Raw genomic sequence first — 18,596 nt, forward strand, 5'->3', positions numbered from 1 at the left:
TTTGGAGACAGGGCCATACGTAATTGCTGAGTTGCTGAGGCTGACCTTGAACTTGCTATCCTCCTGCCTTAACCTCCCAAGTGCCTGGGATTACAGGTATGCACCCCATGTCTGGTGCAATTTAATTTTTTAAAAGAGGAATTGTCAGTTGTTTTCAGGATTGCACTGGTAATTTTCAGGGCTAGGAAATGAACCCAGAACCTCAAATGCTAAGCAAGCACTCTACCACTGAGCTACATCTCTAGCCCAAGGCTTTTTAAATTTTTACTTAATGAAAACTTTTAAACATTTAAAAATAGGCAATAGTATAATGAACCCCATGTACCCATCTCTTAGCTTTGATAATTTCAAGTCTTGTGTAATCTTTATCTTGTACCATCTACTTTTCCCTTTCCTGTATTACTTCAAAGTCAGACTCAAATTGTTATATCATTTTACCCATGAACGTTTCAGTACTTACCTCTAGAAGATAGCATAATTGCAATAGCATTAAGATACCAGAAGAATGAATTTGGCAGGGGTGGGGACTGGAGATTGAACCCCGCGGCTCTTAACCACTGAGCCATATACCCAGCCCTTTTTATTTAAGACGGTCTCGCTAAGTTGCTTAATTTAAAAGGGTTCATTTTACATGTAAAGGTACAGTATAATAAGTCTTCAGGACACAAATATATTATGAAGCAGATATTACTCAAGAAATAGGACATTGCCATTGCTCCATGAGCCTCTGCTATCCTTTCCAGTTACATCCTTGCTCCAACACCTGGAGGAACTGCTATTCTGATTTTTATGGTAATCACTTCCTTTTTATAACATATATATTTTAATGTTTATATATCTTCCTGATAATATGGTTTAATTTGTCTCTCTTTAAGTGGCATCAACATTGGGTGTAGTTTTTTTGTGTGTGGTTTTTTTAACTTGAATATTATAAGATTAACCTAGTTGATGCTGATAATTGAACTTCATTTTTATTCTCCTTGTATGTTCATTGTATGGCTATACCCTAAGAGATTTATCCATTATAGTTCTGAAAATTTGGGTTATCAATATAGAACTATGAACAATGCTGTTTTGTTCATTTGTTTATTTAATTTTCCTTTTCTTTCTCTTTGGTATTAGAGATTGAACCCCAGGGGTACTCTACCATAGAGCTGTACTACCTTTGTCCTTTTTATTTTTTATTTTGAAACAGGGCCTTACTAAGTTGTTAAGTTTGGCCTTAAACTTGAAATCTTCCTGCCTCAGCCTCCAGAGTCACTAGGATTACAGGTTCACCCCATCAGGACCAGTTTATTTTGTGCATTTGTGTGTGGGTATCCTGGTGATTATGTTATATCTCTAGGGTATATATACCTACAAGTGAAATTACTTGCTCTAAAGTCTAAGAATGTTCACCTTTATCTTGAAGAATAGAGTGTTTAAAATTGGGTATTTCCATTTACATTTCCAGCAGCAATTTGAATGTTTCATTTTTAAATATTCTCATCAACATATGGTACTTTATACCACACTTTAAGTACTTTAAAATTTTTGTAATTAGGAAAAGACTAGTAGCATCTCTTTGAAGTTTAGTTTTGTGTTGTCTTGCATTTTAATGTGAGAGTGAACAGTAATACTGACATTTATTAGATTTTAAGCCTCAGGTTATAAACAAAGTTAGAGATTTCTTGAAATAAAATTCCCTAGTTCAGCCCTTCTATACTTTTGTTCATAATATTCCATTTATATTATAGTAAAGATCAGTCTTTCACATATTTCTAAAGACCTACTTAGATAAATTGAACCAGATTAAGTGAAGATATTGTTATAACATCTTTTATTTCTTGGTTTCAAGTATGGTTAAGCATTAATTCACTTTCTACTTTCTCTGTTTCTGGTAGCTCTTGTAGAAATAGTTAATAGCCACAGGTCACAGGTCTGTATCCGTAGACCTTAATTTGTTAAAATGATGAAAAGTAAAAATAATAGTTCAAGTATTTTCCTCCCACATTCTAGCAGAAAATTTTTAGCGCAGATAAGCACATTCCATGTTGTAGACCATTATGAAACATATAATCTGTGATGCTTACAGAACATGTCAGTGTGTAGCTAAGGAGTCTAGAAACCTGTTATATTGTCTTTATTATGACAAAAACAGTTATCTTGAAAAGGAGAAGAAACTTAAGGCAGCCCACTGGCTTTCAGAGCTTACCCTATGGTCGCCACTGAACTGGTCTTGTGCCCTGCGGGCCACTGGGAGCAAGGCGGCAGAGCAAACAGATTGGAGTTGCCCACAGTGAATACCCGTGTAAGGAACAGCTGAGGGGATGTGCGTAGTCTTGCAGGCAGTGAAACTCCTGACCAAGGTAAAGCAAGGCTCCTAACTCATTGGGAACAACTGGACTAGAGTACAGTTTACATCTTCATGGAAGTTTTTCACAATTTCTCCAATAATTCTGTATTTTCTGGCAAGTTTCTATACGTAGTATGATCCAACTCACTTCACCCGAAACACACTTTCTCTTCCAAGTGTGCTTATTCCCAAAATGCCACAATCCCACAGTGTTCAGATCTTTGGAATTATTAATAAGTATTGAAATGTTTTGAAATTGAACAAAATTTTTACAGCTACTGAGTTTCCTATAAGGAAGGAGTAGTTAGTAAACTGCACTGTTTCTGTGATAATGTGAAATGAGAGGTATCTACATCAGAGGACCAATGGTTCTTTCTTCATATGTTATCTTGAAGTGCAGAATTCTACTAAATGATGCCTCTTTTTAATACATCTGGTTTATTTTTGAAGAAGGGCTCTATAGGCACAGGCTGGGCAGGCCCAGCTTATAAGTTAATGCAGTACAGAGAGGGTGTATTAGATAAATCCAAGAAAGTAAGATACTTGCAAGAAACTAGGATCAGCTTAAATATAATGATGGGGGTGAAGAAAAGAAAATTTCCAGACATTCAGTGTCAGTTTAGGCAGACTTAACATGTAAACTGGAATCATCTCTGTAAGTTTATTATAGATTATTCTTATAACCATATATATATTTCTCTTATATAAGAGGATATATGCCTTCTTTTGTACAAGCCAGTTTCTATCTTACGTGTGTGTGTGCGTGTGCGTGCGTTTTGTTGTTTTTTTGCTGGCTCAGTATTATGTATTGATAGATGAAATTATGTTTGTATATATTGCATTACATAGTTCATGAAGGCTCACCTTCATGATTGATGCTGAAAGATAGCCAAGTATCTAACAGACAGCTTCCGAGTCAGCACTCTAATGTTGAGACAAAATAGATTTTTCTTGGTTTTCCAGACACAAGGTTGCTAATAAACCAGTTAAGAAAATAATTTATTTCAAGCAGTTAAAGTACAGGGCAGTTTATAGGTGTCTGCTTTTTTGGTTAAGCAACTTAATTGGTAAAGTCTGTCATTCCTTAGAAAAGGAAATATAAAATAGAAAGCTGCATAGCTACCTGTGGTCTAGCAGTAACTGCTTCTCTAGCCCTATCACCAAAGTAAGTAATGCATATTTTGTTTTAGCAGGTCTATAGTACAAGATAAGATTGTCTTTCTTTAGTCGTGCTTTCAGTACCCATAGTTTACTTGTTAACATTTTGCCTTTAAACATGTGACTCTTAGTGTAGGTAACCCCAAATGGTAACTGTTTCGAGTAGTGATTATACAGAATTCTTGTGACTTAGGGAAGCTGCCTATAGTTGCTAACATTATTTGCTAGAGAACACTATATACTACTTGAGAAGTAATCACATTAAAAAAAAAATAACGAAGTTCTGATATAGGATGAAACTGAAAAACTGAGTACCATATATAAACAAAATTGAGTGAGTTGTAGACCAACTTAAAAATCAATATCTGTCAACAAACTGATTTTTCAGGGTAGCGATCATTGTTTTGTATTTCAAAAGTATTGAGTTTAGGGATGGGGTTGTGGCTTAGTAGAAGAGCACTTGCGTAGCATGTGTGAGGCACTGGGTTCGATTCTCAGCACCACATGTAAATTTAAAAAATCAAAAAGGTACATTGACAACTAAAAAATATTTTAAAAAAAGTATTGAATTTAGAAAATCAGTTGTATGGTACTGATGTTTGTATGTTTGTCTTTCCCATATATTTTTAAATAACTGGTAATCTATACTTCAATAAATTTTTTTCCTTGGTATAAGATTAAAAAAGAAGAAAAAGAAACAAAACTCAAGAAAAAACTTTTTAACCTGTGTGGAGGCTCAGGCCTGTAGTCCCTGTGATTTGGGAGCCTGAGGCAGGAGGATGCAGGTTCTAAGCTTGCCTCAGCTTCTTAGCAAGACCCTGTCTCAAAATAAAAAATTAAAAATGAACTGGGAATGTTACTCAGTGGTGAAGCGACCATGGGTTCAATCCCTGGTACCAAACAAAACAAAACAGACTTTTTGATGAACAGAAAGAAAAAAACTATTGTCAAGTAAATTTTTAAAATATACTTATTAAATAAACCCTAAATTTAATTTTTTCCTATATGTTCATCATGGTGTATTTTTAGGTTCATTGACTTCATCATCTAACAGTGTTAAGTGGAGTCTCTGTGAGCTCCTGTTACCTGTAGAGTTTTTAAATACCAAAACATTTATTAAAAGATCTGTTGTTTGCAAATCATCTAACCACATTTGGGAGATTGTGCTTATTTAGAAAGCACAACCTTCATTTACAAGTTCTGTCTTGTGTTAATGTTTAGAAGACCTGCATCTTTTCATAAGGTCACAGAATTTTTAAAATGGCTAAAATAAAGTTGCTTCTATAACACCAACAACATGGAATTTTTTTATTCTCTTGAATCTTATAAATTTAGACACACCTAAAAGAATGAAAGAGAATTAAGTCTTTGTTTAGAGTTAAGTGTGAGCGGATCTCACATGACCTTGGTGTATTCAAATAGGAAAGAAGGGACTACAATTTTTTTCATTTTACATTAGTAGAAAGCAGGAAAACTCTAGGTAATGCATTGGTATAGAGGATAAAATGTTTATGGCACATGTATGATCTGTCTTTAAAGACAAGTTTGACTTCAGTAATTATATGGGACTTAGTAATGTAGTGTTCTTTAATAATTACCTGGGGCTGATATTTTATGATGTCTGTAGCATACCGAACATTTTTGTTTTATTTTTTGCAGCGCTGGGATTGAACCCAGGGCCTCCCAAATGCTAGGCAAGCAAAATCCCACTGCGCTACAGTCCCAGCCTCATGTATTGAATATTTAAAAAAAAATTTTTTTTAGATGTTGATGGACCTTTATTTTATTCATTTACTTATATGTGGTGCTGAGGATTGAACCCAGTGCCTCACACATGCTAGGCGAGTGCTCTACCACTGAGCCACAACCCCAGCCCCTGCATTGAACATTTTTAAAGCACCTTTTAAGTATCTATTTATTTGTAATGTAAACATATGGTAAAAACTATTCTGCTTTTCATTCTTCTCTGCCTTAAGCTTGATTTTAACAAGTAGGAATTATTATAGATAACTTTATTAGCAACTCTGATATGTAAGACAAATTCCAGTGGAGATCATAGCTCTTTTCAAGTACTGAGTACCCTAAAGCTTGGTCCGGTCAATTACTGCCTTTGTACTTAGTGAAAATTCTTAGATATTTCTAGTATTTATGATCCAGCTGGTTTTGCAGATTTGACTTTCTTTTAGTTCCTTAGAAAGCTGCTTCTATTTTTTTGTTCTTGTTTGTTTCTATGGTACTGGGAATTGAACCTAGCACTTTGCTCATGTTAAATAAGCACTCTACCACTAAGCTATACCCATAGCAGTAACTGTTTTGTATGTTTATGTTCTCTTGTTTAGTAGGTGGGATATCATTTTCTTTTAATCTATTTCCTGTTTTCATTTCAGTATTTTTTAAAAGGTCCTCTTTGCCATTAAAATGTAAATTATCATGTTATTTGCCATTTCTCTTGACCCTAAGTTCAAATACTTTCACATATAATAATGATATTTATGCATGTGGTTCCCATTTCCTTTTTTATATCTTCTCTTCCTTGTCACTCTGATTTCGGTTTCCATAGTAGAGTGGAAATTGACTTGGCTTAGTACAGCCACAATCTCATTGAACAGAGAGGTATATAGATCAGAAGCAGGCCAGCACTTTATCTGCCTTTCTCTTAGAATACCTATATGTTTTCAACCCCTCACACTGGCCTTTAGCAGGTCTTTCTTTGGAGAACTTCCTGGCTCTGCAGAAAAGACCTGCTGATGTCTGCAGTTGTGGGTTCCTTTTTTTTGTTTTGTTTTTTGTTTTTTGTATTTTGGTACTGGGGATTGAACCCAGGGGTTCTTAACCACTGACCCACATCCCCAGCCCTTTTTAAATATATTATTTAGAGGGAGAGTCTTGCTGAGTTACTTAAGGCCTTGCTAAATTGCTGAGGCTGGCTTTGAACTCTCGATTCTCCTGCCTCAGCCTCCCAAACTGCTGGGATTACAGGCATGCTGGAATTGCAGGCAGGCACCCCCACCCCTGACTGTGGGTTCCTTAAGGAGAAATCAACTCATCATCTAGCTTGTCATTGAGTTCACAGTTCAGTGCACACTAAGCCTCTTGGATAGTCTTTGATGTCAGACATGAAGAAAACTAAAAGAAGTTAACTGAATAAAATATCCTGGAGGAACTAGGTAACCTAGGGAATAGAAAATAACCAAGAACATTATAACTCAGCACCATGTACAGCCAGAGGAATTGGAAGTTGTGCTCCATTTGTGTACAATGTGTCAAAATGCATTCTACTGTCATATATAACCAATTAGAACAAATAAAAAACATTTAAGAAAGAACAGTAGAAAGCATAAATAGATCTCAGATGAGTATGATATTAGATCTACTAAACAAGAACAACATGGCTACAAAGGAAAGGCGTGAAAGAATAAATTAATAACAAGAATCAGTGCTCGGAGGGCTGGGCTGTGGCTCAGTGGTAGAGCACTTGCCTAGCATGTGTGAGGCACTGGTTCAGTCCTCAGCACCACATAAAATAAATAAATAAAATAAAGCTATTGTGTCTGTCTAAAACTAAAACATATATTAAAAAAAAAAAAAGAATCAGTGCCTGGAGATAATATGAGAGCTGAAATTAAGAAGTCTGCGATAAAAGCAGGAAAATAGTTTTTCTTCCAAAAAGTAAAATAGATAACACGTAGAAAGTAGAAGGGGAAAATTTAGAAAATTAGAATGATCAACCCAAGATGTTCAAAATCTGTCTGATTAGCTCCATAAAAGAGACCTGAAGCATTGAACAAGGAGAATAAATCATCAAATAATAATACAGCAACGTGTCCAGGCACTTTTTAAAGCCATGAGTTTCTTGGCTGAAGGGCCTGCTGAACCTGCTGAAATTTTTTTTAAAGCCATACTACCTAGTGTTATTTTTAGACCATCTGGACTAGTCATTTAGCTACCTAACCAGTTATGCCACAAGATATTTATGGACAATGTTGGAACAGTTAAGGATGGTTCCATAGAAAGTTAAGCAAATAAGAACAAAGAAACAATTCCAACCCAAAACAGTTTAAGAAATGGTTGTGGCTCAGTGGTAGAGTACTTGCCTAGCCTGTGTGAGGCACTGGGTTTGATCCTCAGCATCATATATAAACAAAATATAGGTGTGTGTATGTGTGTGTGTGTGTTTATCAAAGATGAAGCTTGTCTTTAAAAAAAAAAAAACGAGTATTTAAAAAAAAGAAACCAATTATAATACACTGCCTGGCTCAATTGTGAATGATATTTACATAGTATTACTATAAATACTTTATTTTTCTTTATTTTATATAGTAAATGTTTACATGAATTCCATGACTTTCTTTGAAACACCCTAAAGTTCATTACAGAAGGAATGTTCATTACAGTACAGTGGCGTGAAGGAAAGACTCAGATTTGCTTTTCATTGGCTGAGAGGCCCTGGCAATTATGTATCCCCAGGCACTTTATTTCATGTGCCTGCGTAACAAATGATCACAAGCTTAGTGATGTAGATCATCATCTTACATCAGATTTTCTTTGTGCAGTACAAATGGTGTTTTACCAACCACTGAAATTAGTTGTCCTGTGCATAAGACACATACTGCATGTATATGCAGTATATAGAAACAATTTCAGATGGACCCATGGTGATAGAAATTTCTAGTGTAAAGACTTCTAACATTGAAAAATGTATTCTTGGTATTTGAAAAGCTATTTCAAATAGTTGGGTTTTTGTTTGTTTGTTTTACCTACTTTGGACTTCAGTTTTCATAGTTGGAATATGTGACTTAAACCAGATACTAACTTTAAGTGGAAGAGAAAAAAAGAACTCTTTGTTTGTTTCAGGTTTCTCACTGAGAAATGAGAACAGATGGTTTCTTCAGTTTTGTTTTTAGTAATTTTGTCCCTGAAAAGGTCACTATAGATTTGCCTAGAGATTCCTTTTAAAAACAAATTTTGGAATCTCCTGCAAACTTTTCATCTGTTACAAGCTGCAAAATTTATATGAAGTGGGAAAAGGTCGATTATCTGCTAAACTCCAAAGGCAAAATAGAGTACTACACTTATGATTGGATTTTAAACCTTTACCACAATTACTTATAAATATTTCCAGCATGAAATATCTTCTCTTTCTGTACTTTGACTTAGATAATTCCCTGCTTATAAGTAGCTGATTGTTTTAATTTCTTTGTGGTGACCTGTGATGTGACTCATCTCTTAGAGAGGTGACCTTTTATATAAACTTTATCACCTGAGGGCTGCGGGTATTCCAGAGTAAGAAAGCTCTGTAGGCCAGAGAGGTAGAATTATTTATTTTTCACACGCGCGTGCGCGCGCACACACACACACACACACACACACACACACAATAGTACAGGTTGATATATGGAAACTTTATTATTATTAGCAAGTTTATTATTTTCTGAGATTTTGATATAAATGAAAATTTAGCATTTCAAGTAAGCTTCTCAAGTTTTTGCTGAGCAGATTTTTTTTCAGTCTCTGCAGTATCTAACACCTGTTTCTCTTGCATTTGTCTGTTAACATTAGTCAGGAATTTTTGGTTACAGTCTTTGAAACCAGACTTCCACATGCAGTTTATCAGGTCTCATTATCACCCAGGGAAAGGCAGGGTCTGACTTCTTTCACTCTTGCTTCTTTGCTCATTGGCTTCTTTCCTTCTACAAGGATATTTTTTTTTCTCTCTCTCTCTCTCTCCTTAGTTGGAAACATGGTTCTCCTCAGCTCTGGGTTAACCATTCTAGTTTATAACCACAAAAAGAGAAGACTTCTTCCCATTTGATTCCTTTCCATTTGATTCTGGCCCCAGTTGTGTCATGTGTGATGATGATTGTGAGTGCTGTGGTTGGAGCATATCTGAGTCATATGGTTGGGGTTGGAAGAGCTTGGTTTCCCGAAAGGCAAAGAGGGAGGCTGCTGTTTCCAGAAGAAGCAACAATATGCAAAAATAGTAGGTGCCCACTATAAAGATTTATGCCTCTTTATACAGAACAGAAATGAAATCTCAATTGGTCATTCTGGTAAAAATATTATAACTGCCTCCAGGCTTTTAAGAAGTATAAGAATTCATTATTCATTGCAGGTCTGGAATTACCCTAAACTGTTTAGGGGTTAAAATTTTCGGTGCAAAAAAATAGTTAGCTGGGCATGGTGGTGCATGCATATAATCCCAGTGACTCAGGAGGCTGAGGCAGGAGAATTACAAGCTCAAGGCCAGCCTCAGCAATATAGCAAGACCCTCTCTCAAACTAAAAAAAAAAAATAAAAAGGACTGGGAATATAGCTCAGGGGTAAAGTGTCCTTGGGTTCAAATCCATAGTACCCTCCCTATTATTAAAAAAAAAAAAAAAAAAAAAAAACTAAAGAATATTATCACAAATCAAATTTAAAATCAAGGATATATTTTATAAACAACTCTTAATAAACAATAATTTTGAATGTCAAAGACTTGAAACTCTTTGCCAAATACATTATTAACTTTGAAGCTATTTCACACCCTATTGGTAGAATGAAGTGAAAAAGAGCTGGACACTTGGTGCCAGTTACACACCTTCAGCAGGGTTCCAGGGAAGCCGGACTGTGTAAACTCTTGGCCATTTCTTTTTACATATGTGACATATTAAGTGAATTTGGAATTTGATATGAAAGATGATGAGCAAAGGGTAGAAGCTTCCTGTCAATCTTAAGTAGTTAATTTATATCCCACCCCCTTATAGGTACTTAAAGAAGAAGGGCTATATTTTACTTTGAGCACTGTATTGGAACTTCCATTTTGCTACTATTTATGAAGTATGACACAGTGTGATCTATGTATTCTCTCCAGAGCTGGTCTGACTCAGCAGTAGGAGCACAGATGGAAGATAGTGGATTTAGCCTAGGCCACCACTGATGCCTCTAAAGAGTGATGTATGCAGGAATCTCTATGTAATCCTGGACTTTCAAATTGCATAGGAGTAAGACCATGAACTAAAGGAAGGGAATGAAAATGGTAAGAAACAGGCTGTAGGAGGGAACAAAAGAGTTGATTTCCCTGTCTGCAGTCTTTGAAATACAAATAGGCACCGTGTGTGTGTGTGTGTGTGTGTGTGTGTGTGTGTGTGTGTGTGTGTGTGTGTGTGTGTTTTCCCCTCTTTTTGGCAAAGGCAATTTGATTTTCTAAAAATTGAGAACCATATTGTTTAGTTCCTTGGTCACTATGAGTATTTTTAATGAAAAGAATCATGTAACTGGATGACTTTTTGAATAATTAAAACAGACACAAACATTTGAAAACTTTACTCAAGGCCTACAGTGGATGAACAGATGAGGACTTCAGTAATGGCCAGGAGATGTCAAGGGAAAGTTTGCCAGAGATCTCAGATTTGAAGGGAATATTAAAATATCACATAATGCAATTTGAGGTGCTATTGAATGAGTTCATGTATTTAAAATTCTTAGAACTGTTCCTAATATCTAGTCAGCACTCCTCTAAGTGTTAAGCATTATTATTTTAAAAAGTACTTAACTGTTATTCTTGGGGCCAGTGTTTCTAAGCCATTAAGCTGTCAGTATCTTTTGGAATTTCATTAGACATGCAATTCCAGCCCCTCCCCACACCTAGATCTGAAACCTGAAGTGTTTTAAAAACCTTCCAGGGATTTTGATGTACCCTAAGGTTTGCAAATCACTACTTTAGAGGGCTCCACCCAGTATAAGAGTTAAAACAGTGGTGACAGTTGAGGCTTCTCTGTAGGGACAGCGGCATTTCTGTGAATCAGAGAAAAACCAGCAGATAATTCATTTTTAAGCAGAAATAAACTCCATTAGAATTGGCATTATTTTTTTTTTTGGTACTAGGAATTTAATCCAGGGGCACTTTATCACTGAGTCAGGTGTGTTCTAATCTTGAAATAATGAATTATCCTGAGCTTGTAGTTAATCGTTTCATATATACTTTGACCATCACTGTTTCCCTCAAACTGGAAATATTCTCTGGCAGCTCTGGATGTTCCCTGGACACTTTGATACAGTTTGGAAGTTGTGGGCTTAGTTTGATGTAATTCAGATGGGAGAATGAGTTATACATTTGACTCTAGGTCAGAGTGGAGTCAGTAGCGTATATACTTTGTCCACATCAGCATAAACAATTGCCATTTTTTTACCCTGACAGTCCCAGCTTCTTTCCACTGCCCTGGTGGCAGTATTTTTATTCTATCCCTGTGTCTTCTGTGCCATCTTAGGCTGTACCTACTTGACTTCTCACCACAGACCTCAAGCTGGGCCTTCGCTTGCTCTCCAGTGGTGTGCGTTTTGTACATTAAGCTGCCCAGAAAGTAGTCTTGAAGGACGTTTTACCTTTGAAGTGTTTCCTAGAAGCTACAAGTGATACACTTGTAGCTTATGCCTTGAAACATAAGGGAAGCCCAGGGTGTTAATATTACTTACCAAAAACTTGTGAGAAAAATTGACTTAAAAATTATGAATATAAGGTTTATGTATTTATGATTTTTTTCATTCAAATGCTTGCTGATGAGTTGCCTTGTGTTGGGGATGGAAGCCAGAGCCTCATACATAGTAAGCACACACCTGCTACTCACACTACCACCGAGCTATGCCCTCAGCCCAAACGCACATTTTTATGCTGTCTTTACATAGGAGCATATTATTGTTCAGTGAATGATATAAATTTGGTGTGATATGAACATTTTACTTTGGTAGGCAAACACAAAGCCCTCTGGGAGCACAGCGGGGGACTACTTGGCTTTTTGAAGTAGTAAGGCCTGAATTCGTCACTTGTAGGAGCAGTGAAGATTCCTCCAGGTTCAGTGAGAGTTCACAGCATAGAGAACTACAAGGAGCAGAGAAAACTGATAATGCAAGAGGAGTAGAGACTGGAGACAAATGGGACTTCATGTGCTGTGGAGTTCTGAATTTATTCTGAAAGTTTTGGAAAGCCCGAAGTATTGAAGTATTTTAAACTACTAAGTGACATGGTCATATTTGTACATTAGAAAGGTACATCTAGATGAAGGTTGAAGAATATTGAAAGGGAAAAGAAGTGTGTGAAGGGGGAAAGAGGGAAATCAAGAGACTGCTGCAGTGACGGCGGGCGGTTGAAATAAGTCAGTGCTAGCTCATTGGGGATGGAGGGAGCAAAAGGGTAAAGTCCACAGGATAAGATGCTGATTAGTTGTGATAGAACCAAAGAGGAGTGAGACCTGCAGACCTGGCTCAAGAGACAGGTAGCAGTGTTTACCAAAGTAGGGAATGAAGAGAAGGACAGGATTGTAGAATTAAGATGAAGTATTCCGTTGTTTTTTGGAGGGGAGAGGGTACCAGGGATTGAACTCACAGGCACTTGACCACTGAGCCACATCCCCAGCCCTTTTTTGTATTTTATTTAGAGACAGGGTCTCACTGAGTTGCTTAGTGCCATGCATTTTTGCTGAGGCTGACTTTGAACTTGCAATCTTCCTGCCTCGGCCTCCCAAGCTGCTGGGATTACAGGTGTACACCACTCCACCAGGATGCATTCAGTTTTGAACAGAAGTTTTGAGGTATCCAGTAAGCAGTTGAATGTAGAGTGTACTAAAGCCCAGAAAATAGAGCTACTAGTCATCAGCATGGGAGTCAGTCAGGTAAGCACAAAGGAGGTGGAAGAAGAGCAACCCAGGATACCTTGGAGAATGCCCCCTTACACAGACGTAGAAAAGCATAGGGTTAGTCCTTTCTCTGATATTTGCATTCTGAGTTTTCGAAATAAGTGTTTGCCTAGTAATTTTCAAGGCTCGTTAGTTGCTGTGGTGGGCTTTGCAGCACCAACCCTGACCTTCCTCTGCCACACAGTTTGAGCTCCAGACGGCAGTGCTCATGGAGATCTTTGATTAGGCTCTGCATCCATCATGGGGGCTTCACCCTCTTTGGCACAGAGTGCAAGGGCTTTGCCCAAGTAAGACAGTGCTGGTGAGAGGGATTGGTTTGAGTGAGGAAATAGAATTTAGGGAGATGGCAGAGGAAGTTTTGTGGAGACTTCAGCGGGGAATCTGCCTTGTTGTTAAGTTCCTGTGAATGCGTGGCACATAGATGGAAGGCCTAGATTTGATGCAGTTCTGTTGCTGCCCGCCCAGGACCAAAACTGACAAGAGGAGGGCAGAGCTGAGAGAACTATGCAGTGAAGCAGGGGTCCTGGGCTGCCCCGACTGCACAGGCAGTCGCTGGACCTTACTGTTTCAGCCATTTCTGTTGTTGTTCTGGATTGTTTTATTTTCAGAGAAGCATTCGAAGTGTGCACATGAATGATCATATGCATAGCCTTGTTACGTTGGCTAGCCGTGTGTGGTAGTTCAATTTAAAACATGTTGCCTGGGGAGATAGCTCAGTTGGTAGAGTGCTTGCCTTGCAAGCACAAGGCCCTGGGTTCAATCCCCAGTACCGAAAAAAAAAAAAAAAAAAAAAAAATTTAAAATATGTGAGCAGGATATCTTCTAATAGTTTTTTGGAGGTAGGAAGCAAGTAGGGGTTTACTTTAGAAGTGTAAAGCCTGAATAGAAATGAGAACAAGATAAAGTTCTGGAAAAAAATTTTAATTTTTAAAGATTTTTTTTTTAAATTAAGTCCTGATGGACATTAGACATGGAATAGCAAGTTTATCCATTCCTGTGTCATACTGCTTTTACGAGTACACAGTAAATAAGCTTTTATGTAAAGTTGTAAGAGTATCAGGAAACCACATGAATTGAATCCTTAACTTTTCTATTCAGAAAGACTTCTCTCAAACTTTTCTGTTTGGAAAGTTATCAGACATAGAAATAGGGAGAGTGCGGAGAAGTAGAGAGAGGTATAGCACTCATCTAAAATCTAGTCAGTGCCTGTCATGGTCGTTCATGTCTGTAATCCCAGCGTCTGGGGAGGCTGAGGCAGGAGGATTTCAAGTCCAGCCTCAACAAAAGCCAGGCACTAAGCAACTCAGTGAGACCCTGTCTCTAAATAAAATACAAAAAAGGGCTGGGAATGTGGCTCAGTGGTTGAGTGCCCCTGAGTTCAATCCCCAGTACCAAAAAAAAAAAAAAAAATCTAGTTACTGAATTATTGGTCCATAAATGTATTTTTATAATTCATTCTTTCAGCGTGCAAATGAGGTTCACATAGTAGCAGATCCTTTGAAAATAACCTTTTGATTTCCTCTCCTCATGTCTAGTCTAAATTGTTCATTAATTATCTTCAATAATGATCTCTGTTTGTAGCACCTAACTGTAGTAGTTGTGTTGTCAGCGGTGAGGAGACTTGGTTTTACCTCTGACTGCCCCAGTGGAGAATTTTAAAGTAAATTCTAGGCATCATATTTCATTTAAAAATATTTTCCTATGAAGCTCTAAGATACAAGGATTCTTTTTTAAAAACAGCTTTAGCGAGGTATAATTGACATAAAATGAATGGCACATAGAGTATACGGTTTGATCAGTTTTGACATACACCCAAGAAACCTCCACCCTGGTCAAGACAAGCGAGCACATTTATCCCCAAAAGTCTCTCAGGTGTCTTCGCCATCTCTCTTTTCCTCAACCCCCACTTCTTCCACAGAGCTGGGAATATGCTGTCATCATACATTGGTTTACATTTTCTGTATACATTGTGAGCCTTTTTTACATGGTTTCTTGCAGCTTATTTTTTAACTTTATTTTCATTTACTTTTTTTCTTAATGTGGTGCTGAGGATTGAACCTAGTGCTTCACACGTGGGAGGTGAGCACTCTACAACTGAGCCACAACCCCAGCCCATCTTGCAGCTTGTTTTGACCTTTATTCATGTTATAGCATTTAGCAATAGTTAATTTTTTTTATTGTAGAGCAGAACTCTTGAGGTAGTCATAGGAGGTTATTACCACACCCCAAAATAAATCTGAAATAATTCCTTATTATTTAATATCTAAATTAGATATTACTAAATTTCCCCCCTTGGTCTTAAATGTGTTTTTATAATTGGTTCTTTCAGATCAGGATGCAAACAAATAACAGATCCTTTGAAAATAACATTTTCATTTCCTTTCCTCCTTGTGTCTACTCTAAATTATTTGATCATTATCTTCATTAATGATTTTTCCCCCTGTATTGAGGATTGAACCCAGGGGTACTTTACCACTGAGCCACATTCCCAGCCTTTTTTATTTTTTATTTTGAAACAGGGCCTTGCTAAGTTGCTGAGGTTGGTCTCAAACTTGGAGATCTTATCTCAGCCTCCCAAGTTGCTGGGATTACAGGTGTATGCCACTGGACCTGGCAGTAATGATATTGTTGGGATAGAATTATGTAGAAATATTATGGAAAGAGACATTTTGATTAATCCCCTCTATACTAATTCATGTTTGTGTACCTCTAGTCCTCGACCTGTTGTGGAATAAAAAGTATCACAATTATTCTGGTGGCTGGCAGTCTTAATAAAGCTCCCTATAATGAGAGAAGTGTGTTTCCAGGAAATTTGGTGATTCTTTGCTACTGACAAGTTAACACAGCAGAACAGAGCAGAGGGCACTGTTCGCACATTTCCTGTTGCTGCAGAGCCTGCCTCTGGAATTCCCCTGTTTGCCCATGTTTTACATCTTGTGTCTATGTTGAATTGTCAATCCTGTTCCTTTCATTAAATGTCCACATTTTAGAGTCTTTGTTTTTGATTCAAGAGCTGTGCTGGGAGTCTGAAGAACACCTTGACCTTGGCTTCCTTTCCCCCTACTTCTCTGGAGCCTTACAGTGCTGAAAAATCTTTTCTTTTTTTTGGTTAAACATGGTCCCCATTGCACCTAGGTTCAAAGGTGGGGCTTTTTTTTTTATATATATATTTTTAGTTTTAGGTGGATCAATACCTTTATTTTATTTTTATGTGGTACTGAGGATCGAACACAGGGCCTCATGCATGCTAGGCGAGCGCTCTACCACAGAGCCACAGCCCCAGCCCCTGTTCCTTCCTCTTTTTGGTCTCTTTTATTGAATCTTTGACCTGAGCTGTTGTGGAATAGACTCTTTTTTTTTAGATATATGTTTCTTTAGCTGTAGATGTACATAATACCTTTATTTTATTTTATTTTATTTATTTTTATGTGGTGCTAAGGATCCAGCCCAGTGCCTCACACATGCTAGGGAAGTGCTCCACCACTGAGCCACAACCCCAGCACTGGAGTAGCCTTTTAAACCATCTTCTGGTCATGTTGTTCCTCAGCTTTTACTGTCTTTCAGTTACTTCCATTATTGCAAAGATAAGAACCTCAGTGCTGTGTGCTGCATGTAGACCCCAAATGATCTAGGTTCCTGCATACTTCACCGCTTTTATTCCAGGCCTCTCCACCCTTCCTGTGCTCTAGTGATGCAGCCCTACTCGAGGACAGCCATGCTCCTTCCAGCCCGAGGGAAGGAGGAACTGAAATCATCTGCTTTCCTATCTCAAATATGGGGGATTGCTCCCAACTTAGTGAAGTCAAGTTGAAAAATATTCACTATTTTCAGATTTATAAATTGGCTACTGAGTAACTATCATTTTGATACAAAGCTGAAGCCTTCCCATCCTTTGCTTTTCAGTGTGAGGGTAAATGTTTTGAAACCTGTTTACTAAGCTGCTTTTGAACACTGTCCCTCAGGAATCACGGTGTGTGCTGCAGTGTGTGCTGGCCTGACTGGCCTGCCCCCAGCATCATCCTGCAGTAACTCAGCTGTGGGGGCGTGGCCAGCACAGCTTTCTGCCAGGTGCCAGACACACCCGTGCAGAGGAAATGCCCCAGATTCAGACCTGTCGGAAGTCCCTTCTCTGCAGGTTTATCGGCAGGGGTGAGCTGGACTCCAGTGTGCCATGAAATACAACATGCAAGAAAGATAGCAAAGAAATAGAAAGCTAAAAACATAGACAAAGGGTCTGGGCCTTCTCTTGGCCTTCTGATGACATTGTAACCTGAAAGTTTTCCATGACCCTAAGGAGCAGGGTCCCAGAGGACAGATTGAATTTCTTGTTTAAGAGGGCCCTGTGGGCTGAGCCGAGTGGCTCTGTACCAGGAGCAGTTGCCCCTGTGAGTTTTATTTTAGGAAGCCTTGGGAGAAACCTAGTCCTGAGAACATCACTGTCCCATGGAACTTAACTGCTGTCCTTTCATTTCCACTGGAGATGACTTCCCTATTCTCACTGGAGTGTGTGCCAAGATGTTGGCTAGCTCTCTCTCTGCTCTTCACTTGAGGATCTTACTGGGGAGAAGAACCCAATAATTTGACCTGCCCAGATGCTGAGAAAATTCATATTCTCAGTTGGTAAAGATACATTTGGATATGACTAGACAAATGGCTCCATAATGAGGCCAATTTAATGGAAACTTAACAATATATTACCAAGAAGAATAAAAACACAGTACTAGTATTAGCACCTTTTTTTGCTATTTTAATCCTAACAGAGAAGCTAGTGCTATTTCTTAAGACTCATTTAAGGAATTATCTTTTATTACCCCAAACAAGAACAGTGTGCAGTGGTGCATGTTGAGTGGGATAAATGGAAATAGACCAACTCTTTTTTGGGAAAAAGATGAAAACAGCATAAGAAACCAGTGTGTTGCCAGCATGCACACCACAAGTCAGATGATGGCTGTGGGCCTCAGTTCCACTGTTAAGCTTTGTATGAGGCACTTCGAGAGCACCTGAAGCAGCAACACGCAAGAAAGATAGCAAAGAAATAGAAAGCTAAAAACATAGACAAAGGGTCTGGGCCTTCTCTTGGCCTTCTGATGACATTGTAACCTGAAAGTTTTCCATGACCCTAAGGAGCAGGGTCCCAGAGGACAGATTGAATTTCTTACTAGCCCTTCTAAAGGCTTGAAGTAACTAAATTTAGAGAAATACAGAAATGAGAATATCTCATTTCCTTGTGTCACAGTTCATGTAGTCAAGCATTTTAAAAAGAGGGGAAAATGAAAATGTATATACAAATCCTCAAAGATTTTTAAAATATTGTAATAACATAATAAAGAGCTCTTGAAAAATAACCATAAAAAATAAAGTTGTGCCAGGTACAGTGGTGCATGCCTGTAGTCCTAGCAGCCAGGGAGGATGAGGCAGGAGGATCACACATT

At 37.9% G+C, this 18,596-nt stretch overlaps 1 protein-coding gene across 1 annotated transcript in view; it reads left to right on the plus strand.

Moving 5' to 3' along the window:
- The window catches only part of CDC42SE2 (CDC42 small effector 2), a 37,029-nt gene that overhangs the window by 5,696 nt on the left and 12,737 nt on the right, over positions 1-18,596 (plus strand). The gene's annotated exons all lie outside the window — the stretch shown is intronic.

The sequence above is a fragment of the Sciurus vulgaris genome (assembly GCF_902686455.1).
Source record: "Sciurus vulgaris genome assembly, chromosome: 6".
Lineage (NCBI taxonomy): Eukaryota > Metazoa > Chordata > Mammalia > Rodentia > Sciuridae > Sciurus > Sciurus vulgaris.